Below are 10,187 nucleotides of genomic sequence, written 5' to 3' on the forward strand. Positions count from 1 at the left end.
AGACAGAGAGAGACAACGTCCAAACTTTGTCAATCATTTCGGTTTTTTCACCTGCATTTTTAGTTTCGTAATATTCTATTCAATTAATGTTCGGTCAAACATAGAGGTTCACTAATTGTGTAAGACGAAAAGAGTATAACATAAATGCATATTGTTTCAAGGAATTTGCTGAGTTAAATGGATTTGCGAGTGCGAAACTTTCCCTCCCAAAAAAAGACGCGTTACTAACCGACAGTGTTCTCCGGTGATGGCCACGGTCGACTTTGTGTATCCCAAATTTGGTTTTCAACTTTGATGAACACTTTCAGGACTAAAATATTCATCGTAATCAACTCGAAGGTAAGTTGTTTTCAGTTGTTCCACATGAGACGTTATCACTTATTGTACTCCATGTACACATGCACAGATTACTTGATTGTCGAGACCATGATTGGAAACGGACCGGCCAAAGATGGCGGGTCTTTCCAAAAGTCACAATGTCAGCCCTAACACAGTTCAAGGGATACACATTCTTTTAGACTCAACTTTTGAGTCAGTATAGCGAAACAATGGGTCACAAGCAGTGGAACACAAAGGAAAAACACGTTTCACATAGACGGACGCAACCTTTAGAAAGCTGTTTAATCAGACTAGCTCAGTGCATGAGACTGAAAGCGGGGGCGGCCATTGATATCTCAAGTACTTAATTGGGCATTTTACGATCTTGAGGGAGGACGATGTATCCAGACAAGCTGCTTCAAGTTCAAGTGAATCTGCCCAGCGGACAGTGGTATGAGGAGAATTCAGAACTTGACACATTGGCTCATTACATACTTGACTACAGGTCTTTTGTCGACCTGTTCTGTTACTCACTCAAGTAGGCAGCCGATTCGCCTGTGTACATATTTCCCCCTCGACATATACTCAAGACTGAAATGTTGTTTCCTGGTAAAATTAAGAAGTGAAATTATTTAAGGACGAAAAGCATGTCAGTTTCTTGCATGTGAAGAAAATTGGTGGTAAAATTTAATAGATTTCAACCCCAAAATCTAATTCTTCGAAAACGTGTACTGAGTGGTTACGTCCCTTGAGTAAGAAGGAAACATTTTAGGATGAATCAAATTTCTAAGATAAATAAAACAAATTGGTTGGACAAATTTGACCCCATGAATGTAAGGTACACAAGGTCGCTCATCAGTACTATCGTAGGGTGTTTTTTGTTCAGTGTAGAGTTTATACTAGTTCAACGAGGCCGAGAAGCGAAATATCAACACGGCGAAAGATGAAAACGTCACACCGGGGGAGAGAGCGAGACAAAGAGGAGCTATCGGGTGGAGAATGGGGAGGGGATTCGGGGAGGGGGGTGGATTAAAGATGAACGTATCAAATTGTTATTTGTAAGGAGGAGAGAGTGAGACAAAGAGGAGCTATCGGGTGGAGAATGGGAGAGGGGATTCGGGAGGGGGGATTATAATGTGTGTGTGTGTGTGTGTGGTGTGTGTGCCAGTGTGTGTGTGGGCGGCAGGTTGGGACGGCATTTTATCAACGAACGTACGAAATAACAAAACAAAATAAAGAAAGAACAAACAAACAAAAATAAAACCTGACGCATGCAGGTTTGTGTAGTCATTCGTTAGACTGATTTTAACCTGTCTTAGACGACTACCCATAGTCTTTTCACATTCACTGATTCAATCAATCAATCAATATGAGGCTTATATCGCGCGTATTCCGTGGGTACAGTTCTAAGCGCAGGGATTTATTTATTCATTTTTGTATTTTTATTTTGTGCAATTTATATCGCGCACATATTCAAGGCGCAGGGATTTTTATCTATGCCGTGTGAGATAGAATTTTTTTTTACAAAATACATCACGCATTCACATCGGCCAGCAGATCGCAGCCATTTCGGCGCATATCCTACTTTTCACGGCCTATTATTCCAAGTCACACGGGTATTTTGGTGGACATTTTTATCTATGCCAATACAATTTTGCCAGGAAAGACCCTTTTGTCAATCGTGGGATCTTTAACGTGCACACCCTAGCTCAGTTGGTAGCGCGCTGGATTTGTATTCAGTTGGCCGCTGTCAGCGTGAGTTCGATCCCAGGTTCGGCGGAAATTTATTTCACAGAGTCAACTTTGTGTGCAGACTCTCTTCGGTGTCCGAACCTCCCCCCGTGTACACTACATTGGGTGTGCACGTTAAAGATCCCACGATTGACAAAAGGGTATTTCCTGGCAAAATTGCTTAGGCACAGTTAATAATTGTCTACCCATACCCGTGTCACTTGGAATAATAGGCCGTGAAAGGTAAATATGCGCCGAAATGGCTGCAATCTACTGGCCGTATAAAATTTCATCTCACACGGCATCACTGCAGAGCGCCTAGAACTGTACCCACGGAATATGCGCGATATAAGACTCATTGATTGATTGATTGATTGATTGAATGACACACTCGGACTGTGTGTGTGTGTGTGGGTGTGTGTGTGTGGGTGTGTGTGCTACCTGACGGATTTTGATGAACATTGGTTTACATATTCTTGAGAGCATTCGCTTGTGTGGCTGTTCTCCGATATTTGATAGCGTTATTTGATGTCATATTTTCCCGTTTGTAAAAGTTGAGCCCGCACTGTCAGAGAGAAGAACACATGAATATAATATGTAGAAATCGCAAACCCGGCCAGAAGGCAGACACGGACAAAATGTAGGGTGCTGATACATGTAAAATATGTGTCTGATGCGAGTATAGGCTTACTACATGTACGTTTACAAAAATCGTGAATAATATCTAGCCGAGATGAATCTCAACCTTTGTACCTCTCCCTTTATTTAAGATTTTTTCCCATTCTTCTTCGTGTTAGTTGGACGGTATTCTTTCTTTTTCTTTTTTTCTTCCAGCCACAACACAGATAGCGTAATAGCGGCTGTTTTATTCATTCTTCTGTCTCGTTCCCTCATATTCGCATGTGATATTATGTCACTCCTTATGAGATTACACCCCCCAAACTTTGTTGCTAGACATTTGTTAAGGAGAGAAGAGGCGAGGAAAACTGGTATGAAGTACTAGTCAAAAATCGCACCTTGATCTTACCTGACTCATTTACGGCACTTGGCAGTCTTTTGTCGGGCTTTTGTCGATCGTTTGTTCACTTGGATAATAAAATTACGGACATGCTCCCCCCTCCCCCCCCCCCCCTCCTCTAAACTTTGCCAAAATGGGTCCTCTTGAGACATCTCGCGTATGAGAACAAAAGAAAACCGAACGGGCAAATCATATGGACAACACATGTTGGATTTCTTCTTTGGGTACGCTCACCAGTAAAAAAAAAATGCAGCCAATGTTTTCTCGAAAAGTTGTGTTTGTGTGTGTGTGCGCGTGCGCAGGTTTTTTAATGTACTGTTTCGTTGAGAGGATCGTGGGTAGTGTTTTTCCTCTTCATTTTAAAATGTTCATTACAGACATATAAGACAAAATAAAGAAAAAGAGACTTCGGTATTGCATTTCAGCTTGGTGGCTTAAAAACTAATAAGTGAGTTTGGTCGTTAAAAATCGGAAACTTAAGTGTAATTAATATTATTTTTTTTTATCAAACTTTCAAAAAACAATTCCATCTTATTCTGCGTCATTATCTGATTCAAAAAACATATAAATATGTTATATTGGGATTAAAAACAAGCTCTGAAAATTAAAAATATAAAAATTATTATCAAAATCAAATTTCTGAAATCGATTTAAAAACAATTTCGTCTTATTCCTTGTCGGTTCCTGATTCAAAAAAACATATAGATATGATATGTTTGGATTAAAAACACGCTCACAAAGTTAAAACGAAAAATATAATATATGTATTCTTAAACGGATTTTTGTTTTGATGTACATTTTTCATTCAATTTTCTTTTCATGTTTGCTTGCTCTTCATTTAAACTGTACAATAGCCGCCATTTATATGTATTTTTCTAGAAAACTGTAAACACCACTATAAGCATTATGCTTGTGTTGTTTACTCTATATGCGTTTTTTATTTGTAATAATGCACAAACGTTGAATAAAACAGTTTAAACCAAACGAAGAGAGGTACAGAAAAGCGTGCTATGCAGCACAGCGAAACCACTATTTTTCAATCAAATTGATTGAAATTTTGGCAAAGCAATTTTCGACGAAGGCCGGACTTTGGTATTGCATTTCAGCTTGATGGCTTAAAAACTAATTAATGACTTTGGTCATTAAAAATCGGAAACTTGTAATTAAAATTATTTTTTTATCAAACGATCCAAAAACATTTTCATCTTATTTTTCGTCATTTTCTGATTCCAAAAACGTATACATATGTTATATTTGGATTACAAACAAGCTCTAAACATTAAAAATATAAAAATTATGATTAAAATTAATTTTCCGAAATCGATCTAAAAACAATTTCATCGTATTCCCTGTCGATTCCTGATTCCAAAAACATATACATGTAGATATGATATGTTTGGATTAAAAACACGCTCAGAAAGTTAAAACGAAGAGAGGTACAGAAAAGCGTGCTATGCAACAGAGCGCAACCACTTCCGCGCTAAACAGGGTCGTTAATTTCACCGCCCTTTGTACGAGCGGCGGACTACGGTCATTGGGAAAAAATGCAGTGCGTTCAGTTTCATTCTGTGAGTTCCACAGCTTGACTAAATGTAGTAATTTCGCCTTACGCGACTTGTTCTTTTTCCCACACACTTTGGACACGTGCGAGTACCAGCAATAGAAAATTAACAAAACACCTTCCTCCCCCTCTTAGGTGAAATGAAAGCGGACGTTTTCAGCGTGCATTCCCTTGAATTGACTGAATGGTTAATCATGCTTCCGTGATCTTGGGAGTTGTGGGTTTTTTCTGTGACATTCACAAACATAAAAATGACAGTGTCCGACTAAAGGCTTACTGGAATTTACTGTTGAGTAATAAGTGTGTCCTCTTAGGACCATGCCAGTGCATGGGGGATATCTTGGATACAGGGCGGACAGGCTTGCAAGCAATATATAACTATGACTGTTGACCGTCGTTGTAATTTCCCACTTTGTAGTTGTCAAGGTATTTTAACATGTGGGCTTTATATTTTATAAGCTTGAAAAAGAGCATTGTTAGTAATAACGCGCGCTATTTTTAGTTAAAAAAGGGATCAACTTGGAATGTGCACCCGACATTCCAATTTGTTTTCTCCTTTCTAATAATGGGTGAATTTGTTTTATTATAACTGAATTGCTTACGAAATACCTACATGCCGAAATAACTGAAATAAAAAAAATAAACAAATAGACGAATAGGGAAATGATACATAAATAAGTTCATAAATGAATGAGTTAATAAATGCGTTATGGCGAAATTTAGATAACAAATTAGGAACTTTAACATTAATTTCAAATTAACTAACCAAATAACAAAATCAATAGGTAAAGTGTTGTATGGGGACATGTAACAAAATGAGGAACTTGAAAACCACCATGTAGGTGTCCGACATTTACTGGTGTCTTGTTTGCAATGATTTCAATTTGGTTCCAACATTTTGTTGTCGTCGTCGTCGCTCTTGCTGTCTTTGTTGTAGTTGTTGTTATTTGGGGGTTAAACGGGAAAAGGGGCAGAAATATGTAATTGGACTATTGAACGATCGTTTTCACACTAGGTGTCGGACTTCAAGTACAACGCGGGGTAAAAGTACTTAATGGAAATCCATGAGCTATGAGTTTAATAGATAATCGTTATTTTGAGCAATTTCCATGTCTGAACATCCCACGGATATCCGCGTGCCACCCATCATTTCCTTTTACACGACAAAGTCGTGTCGTAACAATTCCCTTCCTCCCTCCCCCTACCCCTCCCTATACACTTGATAGTCCTCAACTTCGACCTACGGCGATAGGGGGATAATTGAGACAGCACTCTAAGTAGCTTTCCAGGTTACTGAAAGACTTTGATTTTGATCACAATTTAAGTTTTGGAAACTGTGAGCCCTTTTATCCTCAGGGAGACAGACTGTGTACAACGTGGGATTTAGAGCGGGTCAAAGTTGAATCAAACTTGCCACATTCATTTCTTGCCTCATGATTAGCATATGCATCGTTCACTGCTTACTGTTGTTGTTGTTTAGAAATCAGTGCGCGCGCGCAAGTTTGTATGTGTGTGTTCGTGCGTGAGTGTGTGAGTGTGAGTGTGTGTGTGTGGTGTCGGTGTGTGTGTGTGGTGTCAGTGTGTGTGTGGTGTGCCAGTGTGTTTGTTTGAGTTCGTGCCTGTGTGTGTGTTTGTGTATGTGTGTGTGTTATAGTGTCAGTTATTCTTTCTTTTGCCCCGAATCCTTGCTTTCCAGAAACCTGTGATGTCATTCTTCCTTGAAAATTTCTTACAAAACTTGGTTGTCCAACTTTTGTCCGAGAGATGAGGTCGGAACGGTGGTATGAGAAGAATTCAGAACTTGACACCTTGATGTCATCTGACTGATTGGCTAATTACACACTTGACTGTCTTTTGTCGACCTGGATCATAAAGTTGCCGACCATGTTGATTTACCCACCCCCTTATGAACGTGAGTCTACTTGAGACATCAGCGTAGCCAACACACACCAAACCCAAAGTCGGACCGTAACAAGTTTTCATTATTTTATGTCTGCCACCCCACTCCCTCCCCCTTTTAACCCCCTCCGCCCCCACCGCTTACCCCTTTTCAGTTCACAGTTAATTGTCTGCAGCCTCAACCCCCCGTGGGTAATAAATCACTCGACTATCGTCGCCTGCTTCTGATGACCGCTCTGAATAATTGTCAGATAGCAGTGTGCAAAAGACACCGTTGAGTGTACATGTATTACCTTTCCTATATGGTTTAAACAAGTTTATTCAATAAATTCCATTGGTACTATTACCGCATACATGAAATAAGGAACATGGAGCACAACAAGCTAGGCTTATAAGCGTACTCTTAAAAGCAAATGAAATTTGGCGGACGATTTTAATATAACAAATTTGAAATAATGTCAAAATAATAATGGTAAATTATGGTAGACAAACATGTAACAATAAAAGTCATTGTCAATTACAAAATGTAGGTCTTACAACACAGCCACTGATTTTCAGGTGACGGTATCAATGCCGGGTCCCTGCTCTGCGACAAAAAAAAGTGTTTGCATTAATCGGAAGAAACATACTGCATAAGCGTAATTTATGCAGAGGTATGATGTTCTTAAGTTGTGAGATTTTTTAATGATCACGATGCCTTCAGTGCTTACTAAATTCTTTGATTAGATTGATTTTTTTAATGAAGTTAGAATTCTGCTGCTCTGATTAGTGAAATATTCAAAAATGCTATCATGCTATTTTGGCACCGTCATGGCTTTGCAGACTTATAATATATCTGCGTAATTGATTTCAACTCTTAGAAATCAAAAGTATAACAAATTGTATTGTGTCTCCTCTTGTCGTTAAATAATCACAACAACTGTAAAACAAATTTGCTTTGATAAAGCTCCCGTTTTTCTCTCAGAATTTTGCTCATTTTTGTTTTGTTTACATGCCCCAGACACAAAAACTACAAAACGATTCATAAAAATTCCGTTCCATGCATTCCGTCTCCTCTCAATCTAATATCCCCCTCCCCCCCCCCCCCCCATAGATCCTCCCCCCACAGTTTGTACAGGAGCGGGGCATTTAGGAGCCTTTGCAATTTTATGACCCGTCTGAAAGAAGTGATTGACTGGACACTGTCAAGTGCTCTTAAAGAAGCGATCAGATACGTGAGAATCACAGTGTGAAATTTGACAAGAGGCTGACGGAAGTCTGGCAACCAGATGTTAAAGGGAAAAAATAACACTGAAAAAGTGAGATCGCACGTGTCGGACAGATGAAGGTTGGAAAAAAAGGAACCTTCTTGGCATGGATAACACTGGAAATATAACGTGGAAAACTTGTAATTATAGGTGCTGGACTTTCAAATTCAACTTGATCGCACATGTCGCCCTTATTTGTCTCTCTCACTGCTTTCTGATTACCCTTGCAAGTTGAAACCACCCATCCCTCTCTTGCTTGATGGCAACTTTAAAGTTCTCCTTTTTCCCAACCGTTTTATCCCAGCATATAACCACTTCATGTCCCTAATTGGCACTAGTTTCTGTGAGGACGTTAAGCTTAGGTTAACCAACCAACCAACCGTTTTGATACTACCCATGTATCATGTATGTTTCTGAACATTTTGTTTTTATTTGGTATTGCTTCATTTTGCTTTTTTTCATTTACAATGTATAATCTGTGAAAAAAAGGCCAAAACCAAATAACTTTTAGTTTCCGATGACAAGGTGTAGTGTATTTAACAAACAAAGTTTGATTGTAATGATTGCTTCCATTTTCTGTGCACCTCCCACCTCTACAACATGCATACACTTGATAGTCTTCAACTTCGACCTACGGCGATCGGTGGATAATTGAGACAGTACTAGCTCCGAGGAGCTTTCCAGGTTACCGAAAGACTTTGATTTTGATAACAATGTTGAAAAGGCTGTGAGCCCTTTTATCCTCAAGGAGAGAGACGGACACCGGCCCCTATAATGGGCTTTAATTGGAGCGTGTCAAAGTTCATTGCATCCTGATCAGCATATGAAACGTTTATCGCTTATTGTAGTTGTGTATAACTCATAGTAGTGGGAATAAGGTGACGCGCTAGTGTGAGTTTGTGTGTGAGTGTGTGTGTGTGTGTGATTCGTATATATATATATAGCAGTAACGGATGTTATTTGTGTTTGGACAATTACAAACATTTAATTCTTGTACACAGATTAAAGACAGTTTCACTTCCAGGTCAAATGTCTTAATGATGCAAATACAAATAAAATACCCTCAAACTGTTCTGAAACGATCAATTTTCGTTTGAAATACTTCATTTCTTATGTAAGGAATACACACTGGCACACAGTCTTTTGTTGTCTTGGCTTGCGGCCTAAATCTGACACAACAAGGCTCGAAGAAGGGACATAATGCTTTATTTCATATATTAAAAAGAAATACATGTAGTGTCAACACTCAGTTGGCAGTAGGCCAGAGACATAGTAGGCAGTGGAAAGTTACTAAAAAGTGACCTAAGTTGAAAAGATGTGTATTTCTACTCCAGACATTATATATGGAGGCTCTGGTGTCACTAATATCAATGTGCTGTCTTTGCTTTGTTTAGCGACCAGCATCAAAGAGGCGCATCGAGGACTGCCTGGGAGAAGAGGACCACCAGGACAAAGAATGAAATCGATTGAATATGCTGTGCTGTTGCCCTGCTAAGCTGCGTGCATTTTTAATTTCTCCGCAACATAATATGCATGTTTTTGTTATGAAATAAAATTGTTGATCGTATCTTGAGTTTATGGTGTTACATGTAATAGTCCTTATGATCTGTGACTGAGTGTGAAAGTTGGTGTGTGTGCGTGGATACATTTACCAAAACCTACATTCACTCTCAACGTTGCATTCACGTCGAAATCAAACCAAACCACAACCACAACCAAAAATTCACGTTGTGTCGACGTGTAATTCACGTTTATTTTATCAGGAAAAATGCACCAAAACACAACTTTTACGTTGTGTCAACGTAGAATTCACGTAATTTTTGAGCTAAATTTTGACCTAAAATTTACGTTCCATTCACGTGGACATTACGTAAAAATGCAACGCAATTTCAACCAAACCACAACCACAACCAAATATTCACGTTGTGACAACGTAAAATTCACGTAATGTTTTTACGAACAATCCACCTCCACCAATAATTCACGTTGCATTCACGTTGGTGTCACGTAAAATGCAACGTTGTTTTCCAACGTTATTCCCACGTGATTTCGTCCATACAAATCTACGTAAAAAAACGTTGAAACGCAACGTAAACCCAACGTAACCCAACGTGAATATAACGTGAATACAACGTAAAATTGTTTGCTGGGTACGGACGGCCGGACGGCCGGCCGGACAGACTAACACTGACCGATTACATAGAGTCACTTTTTTTCAAGTGACTCAAAAAGCTTTTGCATACTTTCACATTCTCAAAACAAGTCTTCAAGTTCCTGTATCATAAAGAAAAAGTGCCTAACTCAAGTAACGAGATCGGTAGTTTTGCTTACGTTACCGTGGCAATGGTTTCCGATGGTCTGAGAGTTTCTACTCTCCAACACATGATAGATACCTTTCCAGTAGCTTCCCCTG

The 10,187-nt window shown here is 39.2% G+C and overlaps 1 long non-coding RNA gene across 1 annotated transcript; it reads left to right on the forward strand.

The window, feature by feature from the left end:
- Positions 1-203: 203 nt before the first annotated feature.
- Positions 204-9,341, forward strand: LOC138975703 (uncharacterized). The gene is made up of 2 exons (XR_011458716.1): positions 204-339; positions 9,169-9,341. It is a non-coding gene; the product is annotated as an uncharacterized lncRNA (long non-coding RNA).
- Positions 9,342-10,187: the final 846 nt, after the last annotated feature.

The sequence above is a fragment of the Littorina saxatilis genome, linkage group LG9, assembly GCF_037325665.1.
Source record: "Littorina saxatilis isolate snail1 linkage group LG9, US_GU_Lsax_2.0, whole genome shotgun sequence".
Taxonomy (NCBI): domain Eukaryota; kingdom Metazoa; phylum Mollusca; class Gastropoda; order Littorinimorpha; family Littorinidae; genus Littorina; species Littorina saxatilis.